A 19,511-nucleotide genomic window follows, 5' to 3' on the forward strand; every position below is an offset into this window, starting at 1 on the left:
CAGGAAGGACTCTGAGTCAGAATGATTGGCTAAGGACACCCAGAAACTAATCCCATGATCATAAAACCCAAGACTGCAAGCCACGTGGCAGAACTGTTCTGGGTTCCCTTACCCTACTGCTCTCCACCCAGGTGCCCTTTCCCAATAAAATCTCTTGCTTTGTCAGCATGTGTGTCTCCTGGGACAGTTCATTTCTGAGTGTTAGACAAGAGCCCAGTTTCGGGCCCTGGATGGGGTCCCCCTTCCTGCAACAATTATAAGAGCTAAAAAAGCTGGTCCAACTACATTAGTTGTTGGTAGCCTGAGACTAGCACAAAACAAGGTTGCACACCATTTATAGTTGAGGTCCTACTGTTGCCAGCTCTCAGGGGAATTAGCTAAGTGTCTTGGTGACTTTTGTGAGTGGCTCTGGATCTTGGGAGAGCTATTATGTTTTGCATCCTGTTTTTTAAGGCATTCTCCCGTAAGCCAAATGACACTATATACCCGGAGAGAAGAAAAACATTCTGAGGAGAAACAGCTATGATCTATGTATAGAACATAACATTCTTTTTTTTTTTTAAGTTGAGCAATTCCATTTATTTTTTTATTTTTTTTCCATTTATTTATTTGTTGTTATTGAAGTATAGTCAATTTAAAGATTTCTTTTCATTTCTGTCTCAGTTGAAGATTTTCTCCTGATTAAAAAAAAAAAGCAAACTGAAGATAATATAGTTGGACAGGTGGGTCAGTCAGCCTTTTGAAGTATTCAGATTGCAATGCATTTCTTTAAGGAATTAAAAACAACTGTTCTTGTAAGAACTGAATGCAGCTTAAGAAACAATTTCCCTTCATCTCAAAAGCTTGTAGGTCTCCTAGAATTCTGGATTTAGAAAATAAAATTCCTCCTTGGAGAACTTGCTTTCTTTCCTTGGTCTTTACGATGTAAATGTACACCCGGTCTTCTCCAGGAACTCTTATCTAGCCCATATCTTTGAAATGCAAATCTCAGTGAGGTAACTTTTATTAGAAAAAAGGAAAAGATACTTGGAAACTAGGTAGGTGAAAAATCTTTAGAGTTATCACAAACATTATTAAAAAGCATTGCCATCTGAGCAGGTAACTTTAACTTATTCCATCCACCAGAAACATAATTTTGATCCAACTGTCTTTTTTTAAAAAGTAAACTAAAACAGTGAGTTTTTATCAACTAAAAGTGAGTTTTGCCTTATCAAAGGGGTTAGGATTTTGATTTCTTCTTTTTGCATTGTTTCAAAGACAATTATAGGCTGGTGTCAGCAATCCAGTAATTGAGTCTGGCAGTTTGGTGGTTCTGGGGCCTCCTTTCTGATATCTAACTACAAGGGAAAGGATGTTGTAAGGGTAAACACCAGACACAGGATGTATTTAGCATAGCGTCAAAGGAAAATAGGTGTGAAGTGTAGCTCTTGCAGAGTTAGGGGGGAGAAAAGCAAACTTATTAGTTATAGACTTTCAGAGCTAGGAGCAGTCAAAGTAAAAAGAAAAAATAAAAAAACTAGGAATATTCCCCCCTGCTCACTCTTTTATCTTCTTTGTTCTCAGGAAAGGAACATTTAAAAACTCACTTTTTTTCCCCCCCTTTTCACTGCAACAGTGGCTACTATCTTGCCTAGCCAGGGCAGGCAGTTTCGGTCAGTGGTTCCCCTAACTAAACAATTCAGGAAATGTATATCAAATACTGTTATCTAAGTACTTCAGAGAGAGGTAAACCAGAGGATATGGAGGAAGGCCTGTCCCAGGAATGCCCCATAGGGTCCTGCTCGGTTATGATAAGGCAAAACTCACTTTTAGTTGATAAAAACTCACTGTTTTAGTTTACTTTTTAAAAAAAGACAGTTGGATCAAAATTATGTTTCTGGTGGATGGAATAAGTTAAAGTTACCTGCTCAGATGACAACGCTTTTTAATAATGTTTGTGATAACTCTAAAGATTTTTCATCTACCTAGTTTCCAAGTATCTTTTCCTTTTTTCTAATAAAAGTTACCTCACTGAGATTTGCATTTCAAAGATATGGGCTAGATAAGAGTTCCTGGAGAAGACCGGGTGTACACTGACATCGTAAAGACCAAGGAAAGAAAGCAAGTTCTCCAAGGAGGAATTTCATTTTCTAAATCCAGAATTCTAGGAGACCTACAAGCTTTTGAGATGAAGGGAAATTGTTTCTTAAGCTGCATTCAGTTCTTACAAGAACAGTTGTTTTTAATTCCTTAAAGAAATGCATTGCAATCTGAATACTTCAAAAGGCTGACTGACCCACCTGTCCAACTATATTATCTTCAGTTTGCTTTTTTTTTTTTAATCAGGAGAAAATCTTCAACTGAGACAGAAATGAAAAGAAATCTTTAAATTGACTATACTTCAATAACAACAAATAAATAAATGGAATTGCTCAACTTAAAAAAAAAAAAGAATCCTATGTTCTATACAAAGATCATAGCTGTTTCTCCTCAGAATGTTTTTCTTCTCTCTGGTTATATAGTGTCATTTGGCTTAGGGGAGAATGCCCTAAAAAACAGGATGCAAAACATAATAGCTCTCCCAAGATCCAGAGCCACTCACAAAAGTCACCAAGACACTTAGCTAATTCCCCTGAGAGCTTCTTCTTTGTTCCTAAATGCAAGCTCCCATCTTATATAAGCCCCTAGATCCCTCACGGAGGGGTGGGCACAGTTCTTGAGGCATGAGTCCACTGTGAAATAAAGGCCCCTTCTATTTCCTCCAAACTCTGTATGTGTATTCTTTATTCAGCTTTAGTGGGCAGAGAAAGCCTAGGTTTTGGTGAGCAACACCACTTTCATAAATAATCTTACAACAGGAAGTCCTGGTAAAGAACTCAGAACTACCAAGCTACCAGCAACTGGAAGAATTTGGGAAAGGTCAAAAGGAGAGAGGATACTCCAGTCTGACCAACCTTCTAAAATCCTTCTCTCTGAAACTGTTGCAGGAAGGGGGACCTGCTCCAGAGCCCCAGGAGTAGGCTTTTGTCTCACACTTGGAAAAGATTTGTCCGAGGAGACACATGCTGACAAAGTGTTAGGTAGTTAGAATAGGGGAAAGGAATCCAGAATGGTGGTGGCTAAAAGAAAAGGAAGAGAAAAGCCCGTGAAAATAGAACAAAGGAAGATCCGAGGACCAGAGTGAGGACCTCAGGTAGAAGGAACAACACTCCTGGCTGACCCAGTTTACATAGGGCAGGCCCAGGGGAAGGAGAAAACATATAAAAAGAGGAGCCAAAGCTCTCTCTCGCTCTCACTCTTCCTGCGCACTGGGGCGTTCTTCTCTTCACATTGAAGAAGGAATTCATAGGGCCTGGACTCCATCTTAGGCCTGTTCATGCTGATCATGCTTGGCCACCTTCCCAATGGACTCTGAACTCTGTGTTTAGACATATATGGTGCCATGACTCAGATTTAACCTGGCTGGAGCAACCTCAGCTCAGCCCCTGCAAGGTGGAAGCCAAGTGGAAGCTGAATGAGAGGAAAACCCAATGCAGAGGAAGTGACAAGAAGCCCAGCGTGCTGAAAACTGGGACAGCAAAAACAAACAGCAGAAAGCTCACGGGGCTCAGTCTCAGATTCCAGAAGACCTCCGGTTAAGGTAGGATGTCCTCACTCCTATGGATGGAAGGACATATGGCTAACAAATTTTAATTCCTTTACAATCTCTCGTTGCTTGTTTCCTTCAACACCCCGCAAATAGGCGCACTGCAGGGGGTGCAGTTGAGGGACTCTGGCACGGGCTACTTAGTAGCTATTGCCCAAGCTGGTGGAGGTTCTTCTGTCCTTAATCTTTGTGCCAAGGATTAGGCCAATGAAGACTGTGAGCACAGGCCAGGTATTTAGCAGATTTTCCAGCAGGTTATGAAGGGGATTACTCGGCACGTTTTTCCCACTGCTTTTTCCTCCTGTCCTTCAGCTCCTCTCTCCCGGGATTTGACCCTGGCCAAAACCCATGGTGCCTGGCTTCAGGACCTAATGAAGCTCAGGCTCTTGATGTCTCATTGCAAAAAAAATTCAGTGAGAGACACAGCGATAGGTAAGATAGGTGGATTTGTTTGGATTCAGAGAGAATCACTCTCCAAGAGTGTGGGCCATCACAGAGGGAAGCAGCCATGGAATATGGTGTGGTTAGTTTTCTAGGGCTGGGTGATTTCATATGCTAATGTGTGGGAGGATCATTCATTCCAACACCTGGGGAACCACCCACTCCTCGGTCTTTTGACAGTGCCTTGGAACTGTCCTGGAGAAGGCAATGGCACCCCACTCCAGTACTCTTGCCTGGAAAATCCCATGGATGGAGGAGCCTGGTAGGCTGCAGTCCATGGGGTCGTTAAGAGTCAGACACGACTGAGTGACTTCACTTTCACTTTTCACTTTCATGCATTGGAGAAGGAAATGGCAACCCACTCCAGTGTTCTTGCCTGGAGAATCCCAGGGACGGGGGAGCCTGATGGGCTGCCATCTATGGGGTCGCACAGAGTCGGACACAACTGAAGCGACTTAGCAGCAGTAGCAGCAGTGGAACTGTCCTGGCACCTCTGGATGCGTCATTTAGCTTGCAGATTGAGGATCAAGGTTTAGTTGAATTTGACTTGTCATCTTGGGCCCATTTGATTTTAATCGGTTTACATTTTGCCCTTGGGTTATGTCATTTTTTCAAAAGCTGAGCCCTGCCCCCTTCCCTCCTGTTTCATGCTTGACGGTAAAAGCGTCTGTCTACAATGCGGGAGACCTGGGTTCTATCCCTGGGTCAGGAAGATTCCCTGGAGAAGGAAATGGCAACCCACTCCAGTACTCTTGCCTGGAAAATCCCATGAACGGCAGAGCTTGGTGCAGGCCACTGTCCATGGGGTCACAAAAAGTCAGGCACGACTGAGCAACTTCACTTTCACTTTCACTTTCACTTTCCTGAGCCGTGCCCGGGCCCACAATGTTGCCTCTACAGTCTTCTGGTGGGACAACCAGAAAATAGCTGGCCTTTGGGAGACAAATGCTGTATAACATCCAATCTCTCTAGATATTCAGGCCTTCATCTTCCATGTTTCCTGCAACATCTGCAACAACAGCATCTCTCAGTGAACCCGCTAGGCTCAGTGACTCAATACCTACTGGAGGTTTATCTGTTGGTGGCATCCCTTCAAGGGTAATTGGGCATCCAGGGATAATATTTGGGCCCAAACCCTTACCACCCTTCTCCTAAAGTTACAAACATACCCCTGGATCAAATCTCCACTCCACTTTTATGGAACATCGGGTCTGTTGCCTCTTATCAATTTGCTCTTAGTTCAGTTCAGTTCAGTTGTTCAGTCATGTCCAACTCTTTGCAGTCCCATGGACTGCAGCACGCCAGGCCTCCCTGACCACCACCAACTCCCAGAGTTTACTCAAACTCATGCCAATTGAGTCGGTGATGCCATCCAACCATCTCATCCTCTGTCGTCCCCTTCTCCTCCTGCCTTCAATCTTTCCCAGTCTCAGGGTCTTTTCCAATGAGTCAGCTCTTCTCATCAGGTGGCCAAAGTATTGAGTTTCACCTTCAGCATCAGTCCTTTCAATGAATATTCAGGACTGATTTCCTTTAGTATGGACTGGTTGGATCTCCTTGCAATCCAAGGGACTCTCAAGAGCCTTCTCCAACCCCACATTTCAAAAGCATCAATTCTTCGGCACTCAGCTTTCTTTATAGTCCAACTCACATCCATCCATGACCACTGGAAACCATAGCCTTGACTAGATGGACCTTTGTTGGTGCTGTCTAGGTTGGTCATAACTTTTCTTCCAAGGAGTAAGTGTCTTAATTTCATGGCTGCTGTCACCATCTGCAGTAGTTTTGGAGGCCCCCCAAAATAAAGTCTGACACTGTTTCCACTGTTTCTCCATCTATTTGCCATGAAGTGATGGGACCAGATGCCATGATCTGTTTTCTGAATGTTGAGCTTTAAGCCAACATTTTCACTCTCCTCTTTCACTTTCATCAATTTGTTCTTAAGCCACTTACCAACTCCTACAACCAGGACCCTGCCTCTTTGTAGGCAACATTACTCTACCCTGTTTATTATTATTAAAATACTCCTAACACCCCTAACAGGACCAGATAACCTGTTGCTTTGTCATTACTTCTGTTATTACCTAAAGTGGGTCTATGACAATGAGATGTTTACCACTGGAAACACCCTAAACTGCTCTTGTGGAGGACTAAGGGAAGAAATCAGTGACTTACATTCCCACAGAGTAATAAGAGGATAAGGCTTATGACTATTTCTCCAGGTTCCCAGTCTCAGGGCACAGAATTAGATTGCTTTACATCATATTTATTCCCATCCATGGAAGACAAACCAGCAATGAGTTAAGATTACAACCCCTTAGAAAAAAGAAAAAAACAAAAAACTAATAGGCCTCCTTCTATTTCCATGGGTGGACTTTCTTAAGGGTGAGTCTTTTTGAAGCTTATCCTACCCAGTACTGTTGCAACCTGAGAGTCAGGCATCCCCGGGTCAGGGTGCAGATCCCCAGGCAGGCTGAGGCGTGACAGCCTCCTGGAGATCAAATCCCCAGGCAGGTCGAGGCACGTCAGCCTCCTGAGAATTGGGTCCCTGGGCAGGTCTAGGTATGCTACCTCCTGGGACCCCTGGACTGGTGGATCCCCAAGCAGGTTGAGGTGTGACAACCTTTCGAGGACCAGATTCCTAGGCAGGTTGAGGCAGGTTGACCTCCTGGACTGAAGGAGGCACCGGACTGGAGCTGGGCACCCCCAAGATCTCCAGTGTGACAACTGGGGTTACCTACCACTCCCAGAGGCAGATCCCCCTCGCTCGCCTTCGGCTGTGGCCACCGCCCCTGCCGCTGCTGGCCCCCAGCTGGCGACCACCACAGCCCACGCCCCTACCCCCAGCCCTACCGCCGCCCGCCCTACCCAAGCCCACCTCCTCACCACCACCGACAGCAGGAGCACCGGCACGAGCCCAGGAGCATCACCGCCACCACCAGGGGCAGCAGCCGCAGGCCCTCAGGAGGGAGGGAGGCGGGGGGTGGATGGGAGGCCTCAGGCGCGTCGAGGTGGAAGCGGCGCGAGGTTGCCACTGCGGCCAAAACCTTTGCCCCGCGGGACGGCGGAGGTGGCCTGAATCGTGCTTGGGCTGGACGGGCAGGGTCCCGGGGGCCTCTGGCGCAGCGCTGAGCAAGCGTAGGCTAATAAAAGGGTGGCAGGGTGTCCGGCGAGGACATGGGCACGTGGCAGGTGGAGAGGAAGAAGAAAGGCTTCCCTGACCGGGAATCGAACCCGGGCCGCGGCGGTGAGAGCGCCGAATCCTAACCACTAGACCACCAGGGAGCGTCGGGGCTCAGCCCTCGCCTGCTCCTGGTGAACCCCGCGCCTCCATGCCACCCGCCCGTGCCACCTTGCTGCCTACACCCGGCCTTTGCAAGTCCAGCCGCCTGCCCCGGCGTGCCGTCTTGCTTTCAGCACCCTCAAAACACTGCGCGCGCCGCCGGCTTCTCGCACACACGCCAAAAGCCGCGGGCCAGCGGGCTGGCTCCCTGCTCCCACCTCTCTGTCCCCCGAACGCCCCTGCCCGGAGGGCGCTGGAACTCAGCAAAAGGTCGGCCCGCTGCGTTGGCCGGGAATCGAACCCGGGTCAACTGCTTGGAAGGCAGCTATGCTCACCACTATACCACCAACGCTCCACAGCCCGGGCGGCCGCCAGACGCCGGCCCCGGGCTCGCCCCAGCATGCTCTCGCCGCCGCCTCCGCATCCCTGCCCCGACGCCCCGTCAGCCGGAGGCTCTGCGCCGCCGCCGGCGCCCCCAGCAGCCACGCGGCGCCCCAAGCGCGCCAGCGCTACGCAGTGGCCGGGATCCACCCGCCCGACCGCCCCAGGGCGGCGCCCCCGCGGCCTTGCGGCCCTCGGGCCCATCGCTCCACGCCGCGGCCCGCCAACGCCTCCGCCCTCGCCCCCGGCGGGCAACGCGGGGCACGCAGCTTCCAGCACCCAGCTGGCCACAGCCCTACTCCACCGGGCGCTGGGCGAGGCCACTTCCCACGACGACAAGGGGACACGGGACCCACCTGCCTGCACGCGTCGGGGCGCCGTGCCGAGCCGCGCGGCGGGGCCGTCGCGAGCCTAGGAGCCCACTCAGGCAGCCACTGTGGGTCGGCGCGTGGGCGGCCGGCCGGCCGCCAGATCCGGCTGTGGTCGGGCAAGGCCGTGGGGTCGCCAAGGAGGCCCTCGCTCCGCCGTGGCGACCGTGCGCCCGCCGACGACAAAGGGCTCAGGCTGGAGCGCTGCACGCGCAGAGGGGGTCGCCGGGAGCTAGGCCGGGCGCCGCCGTTGGCGGCCCTGGCGCCTCGCCCGAAGACGGCGGGAGGGGACGAAGGGCCCTTGGGGGCCTGGCGGCAGGACAGAGAGCGACCGCGGCCACCAAAAAGGGTGTGTTGCCTCCCCGTCGGGGAATCGAACCCCGGTCTCCCGCGTGACAGGCGGGGATACTCACCACTATACTAACGAGGACGGCGGCGACCGTCCTGCCGCCCGGCCGCTCTCGGGCTCTCGGGCTGCCTGCCGACGCCTCCCCTTGCCCAGCACGGGCCCCCGGCCACCACGGGTCCCGGCCCAACCGCGCACCAAACCAACCGCCTCGGTCACAGCGGCAGCCCGCCACCCCGACGGGGACCCGGACCCCCGGGGCACTGGAGCCTCCCCAGCGCGCGCCGCCTCTTGCCTCCAACGCGGGCGTTCCGCCGGGAGAAGGGGGCGCGAGAAGGCAAGCGGGGCTGCGAGGACACGGTGGGCGCGCGCCGGCCGGCGTCGGGCCGGGAGAGGCGCGGGTGGGGAGGGGCCGGCCCGCCGAGGGCCCGGCTGGGTCCGCGGCGCGCGCGGCGGCGGAGCCCGGCGCCTCGGCCGGCCGCCGCGCGCCGGCTCCGTCGGCCCCCACTCCGAACGGCCGCCTGCCTGCCTGCCTGCCTGGCGTGGCGCCCCGCGCGGCCCGCCGAGGGCGCCGGTGCTCGCGCCGCGTCGGGTCGCAGCCAGGCCAGCGGCCACGCGCCCAGCCAGGCCCGCCGTCAGGATGGCCGAGCGGTCTAAGGCGCTGCGTTCAGGTCGCAGTCTCCCCTGGAGGCGTGGGTTCGAATCCCACTCCTGACAGGCCAGCCTTTTGGCCCGCCGGACAAACGCACCCGTCCTCCCCGCGCCACTGCCTTTCTCCACACACGCCCTCCCGCCGCCACCTGCACCCCCACACCAGGAACCTTCAGTCCTTCTCAGCGCATCTTTGCTCGCCAGCTGGCTGCAGCTGCAGCTGCTGCTTTTCCTGCCTCCCTGCCTCCCCCTTGCCCACCCTCGCCCACCCTCCCACTTCCGCTCCCACGGCCCCGCCGCGCCCCGCCCCCGGCCGCGCCGAACCACGCAGCCCCGCGGCGGGTGCAAGCCCTCCTCCCTTCGCCGGCGCTCCGACTTCTGCCCGGGGAACGGCCTACTCGCCCTCGCAGCCTTGCTTCCACGGCCGCCCCCGCCAGCTCTCCCGCCAGGCCGGCACCCCGTCCTCCGCGCCCGCCCCGCCGGCCCGCCTGCGCTCCCCAGCCACAGCGAGGCGGCCGAGCCCCCGCCTTGCCCGCCGGCGGGGTGCCGCGTGCCCTCGACCCTTCTCCGCCTTGCGTTCTTGGCCGGGCCGCACCTGCCTGCCGCCCGCCCGGGACGCGTGCCATCCAGCCTTCCTGCTGGCCAGCGCACACCGGCCTTCCTGGCACGAGTCCGTCCCGGGAAGGGTGCTCCGCTGGGGAGGGAGCGGAAGCCCTGCGTGCCCGTCCAGCCCACCCACCGGCGCCCTGCCCGCGCCCCTGTCCTCGGCGCCACCGGGCACGTTCCCGTGGGAAGCCGCTGCCCCGGCCGGAGCCAAGCCCGCCCTGGCGCGCTCCCTGCCTCTCAGCCGGCAGTCCCCGAGCCAGGAGCCGCTCTGCCAAAGGGCCCCTGCTCACCACCACCACCCTGTCAGAGCCGGACCCCGGGAGCGCAGTCGGCCAGAGCGCAGGAGCCAGGCTCACACGCCTTTGGGTCCTTGGGCCTGAGCGCCGTTCTGGGGTGGGGGTGGGGGTGGGGGTGGGGTGGGGGTGGGGGTGGGGGTGGGGGTGGGGCCGGTGGCGGAGGCGCTCGGAGGCGTTGCCCTCCCGCGCTCGCGCTTCCCGCACAGCCCGAGCCCGGCGTCCCGGCCCGCGCCCGCTCTCGCACGCCCCACCCCGGCCCGGCCGGAAAGCCAGCCCGCCAGGGGGACTTCGGGTCGGGACCCGGCGGTCGCTGAGAGGCACGTCGGCGCGCGGCCGCAGTGACCACGCAGCGCCTGCCCCTGACAGGGATCCCGGCGCCGGCTCCCGGCCCCCGCGCGCGACACCGACAGGGTCGCGGCGGCCGTGGTCGGCGCATTAGGCGCGGGAGGGGCCGCGTGGGCCCGCGTCCCGCCGCTCCGGGCTCCCTCCGAGAGCGCCGCGCCCCGGGGTCCTGCACGTGCCCGGATCCTGGCTTTCAGGTCGCCCGCCCGTCGTCTCCTGCTCCAACGGAGCAGAGAGATGCCCACGGGCGAGCAGTGAGCAGCGGCGGGCGGGTGGCGGCCAGCGCCTCAGGGGCAGCGACGGGCGGCGCTGGCCACCGGTGCATGGGTGGTTCAGTGGTAGAATTCTCGCCTGCCACGCGGGAGGCCCGGGTTCGATTCCCGGCCCATGCAGCCACAGCGTCCCCTTTTGGTCCCACGGTGCGGCCCCAGAGCCGCACTAGGTCTGCGCGCTGAAACGCGCTCGAGGCAGCGCTCCTGCAAACGCTGGCTTGCTACCTGCCGCCCGCTGCCTCTCCCACGCAGACGCCCAGGACCCCTCCCCACCTCACCCACAAAAGGCCCTGCTGCCAAGCCTTCGTGGCCCCAAACCCTGCGGGCTCAGCCGCCCGTGCGTCCAGGCACCTTTCTTGTGTTGGCTCGCGTCCTCACCCGGACCCAGCCGAGGGCTCGGGGATAGCACTGGCAGGAATACCCCACCGCTGGCAGCCGCCCGCACCACACTTTCATCTTCCACAACGTCCGTCTCCAAGCTCCCTGCCTCACTCTCCCCACACTCCGAGAGAAATCAATCACACTACGTTTGCACAGCCAGGAGCAAGGGAGCTGCCACATCTGGCAAGCATACCTCCCTTTGGCCTGGAGGGTCCCTGGACCATGTCTTGCAGGACGAGTTCCAAAGAAGTCCACCAGCTGCCGGCCCTGGCAGAAATAGGTTTCCAACAGCAACGCCCTCACCACCTCAAACACCACCCCTTCCCCCTGAAACCCTCTTGCGCGCCTCACCTCAGCATCAGCCCTGCCCCAAGGGCACCCCCACCTCAGCCTGCAGCCTCACCGTCCCCCTACGCCCCCACATGCACCCATCCCACCCCCAGCTCCCCGCCTCCCCCATCTCCACACACCCCCTCCCCCACGCCCCGTTCCTCCCTGAGCCGTTCCAAATCCCACTCTTGTCAAGGAACCTGCCTTTGCATCTGTCCCACTGGCCTGCCTCCCCCCACCCCCCACTTCAAGCCACGGCCTGCTCCTTCTTCTGCTTCTTCGAACACAGGTAGAACGGATTCACATTCCTGGGTGAGTCTCAGGTGCCCGGCAAAGTGCTTCAGTCCCCTGTTCTTTGCCAGGTGGTCTCCCAGTGTAGGTGAAGGCGAGAGCCGAATACGCTTCTCCTGCTCCAGAGGAAAGCTCTGTTGCTCATGTCCTGCAGGCACAGTCTTTCCTATCTCTTGATCCGCCTCCAACTTCGTCCCTCCCTGCCTTTCCCCTTGGGTAGCCCTATGTACGTTTTCGACGTCTCAAGGTCGCTTTCCCCTTTGCACATAGATTCGTCTGTATTCGTCGTTAGAGTCCACAGAGCTTTCTCCCTGTCCAAGCGACTCACTTCACCGAGCGGACCCTTCTGTGGGTCTGTCTGACCTTGCGGCCCATGGCTATTGCGGCTCCTTCTTGAGGGCTGCGTCATAATCCACGGTACAGATATCCCTCACCTTCTTGTGCCGGCCACGTGCCGACGGGCACTTGGGCGCTTCCCGCGGGTCTCAGCTCCGGCACAGAGGGCTGCGGTGACCCTGGGGGATGCCTGCATCTCTCCCCATTAGGGGTGTTTGTCGTCTTTTCCCGATGCATGCCCAGGGGTGGCTTTCCTGGATCATAATGTAAGCTCTTCTTTTTCCTATTGCTGGACTGATCCTCGACTGACTGACTTCGACGGAGTAGCACTCGTTCTGGAAGTGTAGTTGATCTACACCCTGGTGTCCGTTTCTGCTGTACAGCGTTGGGGTTCAGTCCTGTCTGTGGGGGGGGGCTTATGTTTTCAGCTCGGTTTCCATTACGGGTGATGACAGGATATGGGACCTCATTCCCTGCGCTATCCCGCGTGTCCTTGTTCTTCCTCCCCTTCCTACGCAGTACTGGTCCGGTTGATCCGTTGAGCCCGGCTCCTCATTCATCCCTCCATCCCTGACTGCACCCTTGGGAAGCCCCAAGCGGCTTTCCTGTGTCTGAGAGTCTGTGGCTGGTTGGCCCAGGGATTAATTTGTACAACACTTTAGAGTCCACCCATCCGTGACCTTGTCTGTTTGACTTCCCTCACCAAGGGTAATATTCTGCAGCTCCAGCCGCCGTTGCTGCCAGTGAAACTTTCTGCCTCTTGTGGACGGCTCGGTGACATCCCACTCTCTCCCTTTCTCTGATACTGCATCTTGGTGGCTGAGCCTTTGGGGATGGGCACTAGGGTTTTCTCCACGTCTCGGCTATGGAAAACGGTGCTGCTGTGACCGTGGGGGTTGCGTGTGTCTTTCCGAATGAAGAGTTGCGTCTTTCGTGGATATGAACCCAGGGTGGGGTTGGCATAGCTCGCCTGTTTTCCGCTGACTTCGCTGCCTGCTGAGTTAGTTTTCTTTTGAAAGCTTACTCCGACGTCGCAGTCAGCGTTGTTGCGCGAGTACAGTGGATTCCCAATATTGCGCTGGTTTCCGGTGGACTGCAGAGTGATCCTGTTTCGCGTGTGCGGATCTCGGATGTCATATATGTCTTCAGATTCTTTTCCACTTGAGGTTACTCCAGGGCACTGACGCTTATTCCCTGTGTTGAACTGGATAACCTTGGCGCTTCTGCCTTTACACAGGGTCCTGCGTATCTGTGCGTTGCAGCTCCGCAGTCATCCCTCCACCGCTGCCTTTGCGCTTGCGTTACCCTAAGGTGGGTTTCTGCGTGAGTCGGTTTCTCCTGGCAAATAGCTTCGTTTTGTATTATTTTCCATGCTCCACATGCCTCTGCCCAACGCGGTCTGACTTTCTCCGCCGAGTGTAAGAGTCTCCAGCTGCATCATTGCTTGTGACAAATGGCAATACTTGACGTTTTTCTTATGACTGAGTGATGGCTCCATGCTGCATCCGTGCCACCCCTACTTGGGCCCGCCGTGTGTGGATGGGCGCTGGGGTTTGCTCCGTGTCCGCGCCATGGCAGACGGTGCTGCCGTGTCCGTGGCGGTGTCCGGACCCTCAGACCTCCCCGAGGTTTGCCCTCTGCGGGTGTGTACCCTGGAGGGATGACTGCGCTCGGTCACATGGGAGCTCTCCTTGGCACTCATGAAATCACAGCCACCCTACTCCCAACACCCCCCCATCCCACCCTGAGCCCCCAGCAGTGTCATCGCTCTCCCGCCATCTTCCTCACGCCACACCCCCCTCACCGTCATGGCCTGCCCTCTGCCTTTCCCGCCAGACTCCAGGCTCGGCCCACCTCCCCGCCACCAGCCCCCTGGAGCTCGGGCTATCCCTCACACGTCCTGCCCTGGCCAGTCTTGCCCTGGCATTCACCACTGCGGGCCTCCTTCTGTCTCCACAGACCCAGCCCTACCCCCACGCCCACCCCTACCTACCGCAGATCCGTCCCAGCCTCTCACATGTGCCTGGCACGGCTTCGCCGCCGTGCCCATGCTTCTGTAGAGGCCCTGCTCCAGTGGCCTGTCGATCTTTCGGCCAGGTCCCCGCGAGCCCGACGCCGCCCCTTCCCGCCGCCCATCCACACAGACGCCCCGACTAAGCACCCCGGGGCCTGCCTCCCAGCTCCCAGCTCGCCACCGCCCCCACTGCTCGCGATCGTTCTGCCTGGGTTCCAGATCCACGTGGGGTGCCCATCAGCCATGGCCCCAAGCACCTTTGGCCCATACTCTCCCCTCGCACTCTGACGCCCACGGCCCCGGCAGGGGCCTCAAGGAAACCTGCTTTGGCGATGGCAAGCACACGTCAGGCCACAGGGGCTCCTTGCCCACAGGGGACTCGCCTTTGTGCCATCGCACCCGAGTGTGCCGCCCTCGCCGCACCTTGGTGCCCTTCGTCTGCCGTCCACTTCCCCTCCGAAGGACACAGTCCTTGAACAGACGTGCAACCCTTTGGGATAGGCGAGCCCGAGACGGGGCCAACAGGAGACTGTGGTGGAGGATCGCCCTCGCGGAGAGTTCCTCGGGGAAGACGATGACAGGGTGGGTAGAGGGATGGAGCGGATCCTGGATGGACAGTTTGGAGAGAATGGGAAACTATTCGATGTCATCACTAGGGGAGGGGTGCGCGGAACAGGGCGCTCTGTGTGTGTGTGTGTGTGTGTGTGTGTGTGTGTGTGTGTGTGTGCACCCGGGTGCCCGCCTTTGGTTACGAGTCAGGGAGGGAGGCCTGTGTAAATCTTGCCTCAGTCCGGGAGGATTGAGAGCTGTGGTCAGGCAAGGGAAACAGCATGATGGTCGGGTTGTCCTCCCTGGCAGGCATCACTGCCTCTGAGTGACTGAACTGCTACCGATGCCTCCCGGGCGCCGCGGTCCGCCTCCCAGAGCCCACTCGAGACCAGAACCCTCTTGGAGTCGCCAGCGGCATACGGGAGTCACAGCCAGCCCGGGACCTGGCACGCACTGGCCAAGCCGCCCAGAGAGGTGGCTGGCGTGAGGGACACGGCAAGGCAGGCGGTCCGTGGCCACGGCCCCCACTCCCAGAGGCAGATCCCCCTCGCTCGCCTTCGGCTGTGGCCACCGCCCCTGCCGCTGTTGGCCCCCAGCTGGCGACCACCACAGCCCCCAGCCCTACCCCCAGCCCTCCCGCCGCCCGCCCTTTCTAAGCCCACCTCCTCACCGCCACCGACAGCAGGAGCACCGGCACGAGCCCAGGAGCATCACCGCCACCACCAGGGACAGCAGCCGCAGGCCCTCAGGAGGGAGGGAGGCGGGGGGTGGATGGGAGGCCTCAGGCGCGTCGAGGTGGAAGCGGCGCGAGGTTGCCACGGCGGCCAAAACCTCTGCCCCGCGGGACGGCGGAGGTGGCCTGAATCGTGCTTGGGCTGGACGGGCAGGGTCCCGGGGGCCTCTGGCGCAGCGCTGAGCAAGCGTAGGCTAATAAAAGGGTGGCAGGGTGTCCGGCGAGGACATGGGCACGTGGCAGGCGGAGAGGAAGAAGAAAGGCTTCCCTGACCGGGAATCGAACCCGGGCCGCGGCGGTGAGAGCGCCGAATCCTAACCACTAGACCACCAGGGAGCATCGGGGTTCAGCCCTCGCCTGCTCCTGGTGAACCCTGCGCCTCCATGCCACCCGCCCGTGCCACCTTGCTGCCTACACCCGGCCTTTGCAAGTCCAGCCGCCTGCCCCGGCGTGCCGTCTTGCTTTCAGCACCCTCAAAACACTGCGCGCGCCGCCGGCTTCTCGCACACACGCCAAAAGCCGCGGGCCAGCGGGCTGGCTCCCTGCTCCCACCTCTCTGTCCCCCGAACGCCCCTGCCCGGAGGGCGCTGGAACTCAGCAAAAGGTCGGCCCGCTGCGTTGGCCGGGAATCGAACCCGGGTCAACTGCTTGGAAGGCAGCTATGCTCACCACTATACCACCAACGCTCCACAGCCCGGGCGGCCGCCAGACGCCGGCCCCGGGCTCGCCCCAGCATGCTCTCGCCGCCGCCTCCGCATCCCTGCCCCGACGCCCCGTCAGCCGGAGGCTCTGCGCCGCCGCCGGCGCCCCCAACAGCCACGCGGCGCCCCAAGCGCGCCAGCGCTACGCAGTGGCCGGGATCCACCCGCCCGACCGCCCCAGGGCGGCGCCCCCGCGGCCTTGCGGCCCTCCGGCCCTTCGCTCCCCGCCGCGGCCAGCCAAAGCCTCCGCCCTCGCCCCCGGCGGGCAACGCGGGGCACGCAGCTTCCAGCACCCAGCTGGCCACAGCCCTACTCCACTGGGCGCTGGGCGAGGCCACTTCCCACGACGACAAGGGGACACGGGACCCACCTGCCTGCACGCGTCGGGGCGCCGTGCCGAGCCCCGCGGCGGGGCCGTCGCGAGCCTAGGAGCCCACTCAGGCAGCCACTGTGGGTCGGCGCGTGGGCGGCCGGCCGGCCGCCAGATCCGGCTGTGGTCGGGCAAGGCCGTGGGGTCGCCAAGGAGGCCCTCGCTCCGCCGTGGCGACCGTGCGCCCGCCGACGACAAAGGGCTCAGGCTGGAGCGCTGCACGCGCGGAGGGGGTCGCCGGGAGCTAGGCCGGGCACCGCCGTTGGCGGCCCTGGCGCCTCGCCCGAAGACGGCGGGAGGGGACGAAGGGCCCTTGGGGGCCTGGCGGCAGGACAGAGAGCGACCGCGGCCACCAAAAAGGGTGTGTTGCCTCCCCGTCGGGGAATCGAACCCCGGTCTCCCGCGTGACAGGCGGGGATACTCACCACTATACTAACGAGGACGGCGGCGACCGTCCTGCCGCCCGGCCGCTCTCGGGCTCTCGGGCTGCCTGCCGACGCCTCCCCTTGCCCAGCACGGGCCCCCGGCCACCACGGGTCCCGGCCCAACCGCGCACCAAACCACCTGCCTCGGTCACAGCGTCATCCCTCGACCTTGGCAGGGATTCGTTCCTTGAACTGCAAAGTGACTCCCTCCACGATTCTTTTCAATGTGATTTTCCTGTGTAGGTTAAGGCGAGATACGAATACTTCTCATTTTACAGAGGAAAGCTTTGTTGCTTATCTACGCTATAGTATTTCTTGTCTCGATCTGAGTCCCAGTGCGATCGTAGTCTGCCTTTCCATAGGGTAGCCCTACTGACGTATTCTACGTCTCACAATTCGTATGCGTTGTAGAGGACTGGTGAGGGTGTATGCTGATGTGGTGATTCTCTTGGGCCGGCATGATGCTGCGATGAGGCACAAGGGCGGCTGAGCCCGCTGTTTTTCGTGCCACGGAGGCTTGGCAGCAGGGCCTTTTGTGGGTGAGGTGGGTAGGGGTCCTGATTGACTGCGTGGGAAAGCCAGTGGGCGGCAGGTAGCAGCCTCCGTTTGTAGCAGCGCTGTCTCGAGCGGGTTTCAGCGAGCAAAACTAGCTCGGCTATGGGACTCCACTTCGGGACCAAAAGGAGATGCTGTGGCTGCATGGGCCGGGAATCGAACCCGGGCCTCCCGCGTGGCAGGCGAGAATTCTACCACTGAACCACCCATGCACCGGTGGCCAGCGCCGCCCGTCGCTGCCCCTGAGGCGCTGTCCACCACCCGCCCGCCGCTGCTCACTGCTCGCCCGTGGGCATCTCTCTGCTCCGTTGGAGCAGGAGACGACGGGCGGGCGACCTGAAAGCCAGGATCCGGGCACGTGCAGGACCTCGGAGGGAGCCCGGAGCGGCGGGACGCGGGCCCACGCGGCCCCTCCCGCGCCTTCTGCGCCGACCACGGCCGCCGCGACCCTGTCGGTGTCGCGCGCGGGGGCCGGGAGCCGGCGCCGGGATCCCTGTCAGGGGCAGGCGCTGCGTGGTCGCTGCGGCCGCGCGCCGACTTTCCTCTCAGCGACTCCGGGTCCCGACCCGAAGTCCCCCTGGCGGGCTGGCTTTCCGGCCGGGGCGGGGTAGGGCGTGCGAGAGCGGGCGCGGGCCGGCACGCCGGGCTCGGGCTGTGCGGGAAGCGCGAGCGCGGGAAGGCGACGCCTCCGAGCGCCCCGCCGCCGCCCCCATCCCATCCTTAGAACCGCGCTCAGGCCCAAGGACCCAAAGGCGTGTGAGCCTGGCTCCTGCGCTCTGGCCGACCGCGCTCCCGGGGTCCGGCTCTGACGGGCTGGTGGTGGTGAGCAGGGGCCCTTTGGCAGAGCGGCTCCTGGCTCGGGGACTGCCGGCTGAGAGGCAGGGAGCGCGCCAGGGCGGGCTTGGCTCCGGCCGGGGCAGCGGCTTCCCACGGGAACGTGCCCGGTGGCGCCGAGGACAGGGGCGCGGGCAGGGCGCCGGTGGGTGGGCTGGACGGGCAGGCAGGGCTTCCGCTCCCTCCCCAGCGGAGCACCCTTCCCGGGACGGACTCGTGCCAGGAAGGCCGGTGTGCGCTGGCCAGCAGGAAGGCTGGATGGCACGCGTCCCGGGCGGGCGGCAGGCAGGCAGGTGCGGCCCGGCCAAGAACGCAAGGCGGAGAAGGGTCGAGGGCACGCGGCACCCCGCCGGCGGGCAAGGCGGGGGCTCGGCCGCCTCGCTGTGGCTGGGGAGCGCAGGCGGGCCGGCGGGGCGGGCGCGGAGGACGGGGTGCCGGCCTGGCGGGAGAGCTGGCGGGGGCGGCCGTGGAAGCAAGGCTGCGAGGGCGAGTAGGCCGTTCCCCGTGCAGAAGTCGGAGCGCCGGCGAAGGGAGGAGGGCTTGCCACCCGCCGCGGGGCTGCGTGGTTCGGCGCGGCCGTGGGCGGGGCGCGGCGGGGCCGTGGGAGCGGAAGTGGAAGGGTGGGCGAGTGTGGGCGAGGGTGGGCAAGGGGGAGGCAGGGAGGCAGGAAAAGCAGCAGCTGCAGCTGCAGCCAGCTGGCGAGCAAAGATGCGCTGAGAAGGACTGAAGGTTCCTGGTGTGGGGGTGCCGGTGGCGGCGGGAGGGCGTGTGTGGAGAAAGGCAGTGGCGCGGGGAGGACGGGTGCGTTTGTCCGGCGGGCCAAAAGGCTGGCTTGTCAGGAGTGGGATTCGAACCCACGCCTCCAGGGGAGACTGCGACCTGAACGCAGCGCCTTAGACCGCTCGGCCATCCTGACGGCGGGCCTGGCTGGGCGCGTGGCCGCTGGCCTGGCTGGGACCCGACGCGGCGCGAGCACCGGCGCCCTCGGCGGGCCGCGCGGGGCGCCACGCCAGGCAGGCAGGCAGGCAGGCGGCCGTCCGGAGTGGGGGTCGACGGAGCCGGCGCGCGGCGGCCGGCCGAGGCGCCGGGCTCCGCCGCCGCGCGCGCCGCGGACCCAGCCGGGCCCTCGGCGGGCCGGCCCCTCCCCACCCGCGCCTCTCCCGGCCCGACGCCGGCCGGCGCGCGCCCACCGTGTCCTCGCAGCCCCGCTTGCCTTCTCGCGCCCCCTTCTCCCGGCGGAACGCCCGCGTTGGAGGCAAGAGGCGGCGCGCGCTGGGGAGGCTCCAGTGCCCCGGGGGTCCGGGTCCCCATCGTGGTGGCGGGCTGCCGCTGTGACCGAGGCGGTTGGTTTGGTGCGCGGTTGGGCCGGGACCCGTGGTGG

The 19,511-nt window shown here is 60.5% G+C and overlaps 10 non-coding genes across 10 annotated transcripts; 2 read left to right on the forward strand and 8 right to left on the reverse strand.

Annotated features, from left to right (window-relative positions):
- Positions 1–7,279: 7,279 nt before the first annotated feature.
- Positions 7,280–7,351, reverse strand: TRNAE-CUC (transfer RNA glutamic acid (anticodon CUC)). Its single transcript has one exon. It is a non-coding gene; the product is annotated as a tRNA-Glu (tRNA).
- Positions 7,352–7,629: 278 nt separating this feature from the next.
- Positions 7,630–7,701, reverse strand: TRNAG-UCC (transfer RNA glycine (anticodon UCC)). Its single transcript has one exon. It is a non-coding gene; the product is annotated as a tRNA-Gly (tRNA).
- Positions 7,702–8,456: 755 nt separating this feature from the next.
- Positions 8,457–8,528, reverse strand: TRNAD-GUC (transfer RNA aspartic acid (anticodon GUC)). The gene has a single exon. It is a non-coding gene; the product is annotated as a tRNA-Asp (tRNA).
- Positions 8,529–9,078: 550 nt separating this feature from the next.
- Positions 9,079–9,161, forward strand: TRNAL-CAG (transfer RNA leucine (anticodon CAG)). The gene has a single exon. It is a non-coding gene; the product is annotated as a tRNA-Leu (tRNA).
- A 1,499-nt stretch (positions 9,162–10,660) lies between these two features.
- Positions 10,661–10,731, forward strand: TRNAG-GCC (transfer RNA glycine (anticodon GCC)). The gene has a single exon. It is a non-coding gene; the product is annotated as a tRNA-Gly (tRNA).
- Positions 10,732–15,509: 4,778 nt separating this feature from the next.
- On the reverse strand, positions 15,510–15,581 carry TRNAE-CUC (transfer RNA glutamic acid (anticodon CUC)). Its single transcript has one exon. It is a non-coding gene; the product is annotated as a tRNA-Glu (tRNA).
- A 278-nt stretch (positions 15,582–15,859) lies between these two features.
- On the reverse strand, positions 15,860–15,931 carry TRNAG-UCC (transfer RNA glycine (anticodon UCC)). The gene has a single exon. It is a non-coding gene; the product is annotated as a tRNA-Gly (tRNA).
- A 755-nt stretch (positions 15,932–16,686) lies between these two features.
- Positions 16,687–16,758, reverse strand: TRNAD-GUC (transfer RNA aspartic acid (anticodon GUC)). The gene has a single exon. It is a non-coding gene; the product is annotated as a tRNA-Asp (tRNA).
- A 679-nt stretch (positions 16,759–17,437) lies between these two features.
- On the reverse strand, positions 17,438–17,508 carry TRNAG-GCC (transfer RNA glycine (anticodon GCC)). Its single transcript has one exon. It is a non-coding gene; the product is annotated as a tRNA-Gly (tRNA).
- Positions 17,509–18,963: 1,455 nt separating this feature from the next.
- On the reverse strand, positions 18,964–19,046 carry TRNAL-CAG (transfer RNA leucine (anticodon CAG)). Its single transcript has one exon. It is a non-coding gene; the product is annotated as a tRNA-Leu (tRNA).
- Between the last annotated feature and the right edge of the window lie 465 nt (positions 19,047–19,511).

Source organism: Capricornis sumatraensis, chromosome 2 (assembly GCF_032405125.1).
Source record: "Capricornis sumatraensis isolate serow.1 chromosome 2, serow.2, whole genome shotgun sequence".
NCBI lineage: Eukaryota > Metazoa > Chordata > Mammalia > Artiodactyla > Bovidae > Capricornis > Capricornis sumatraensis.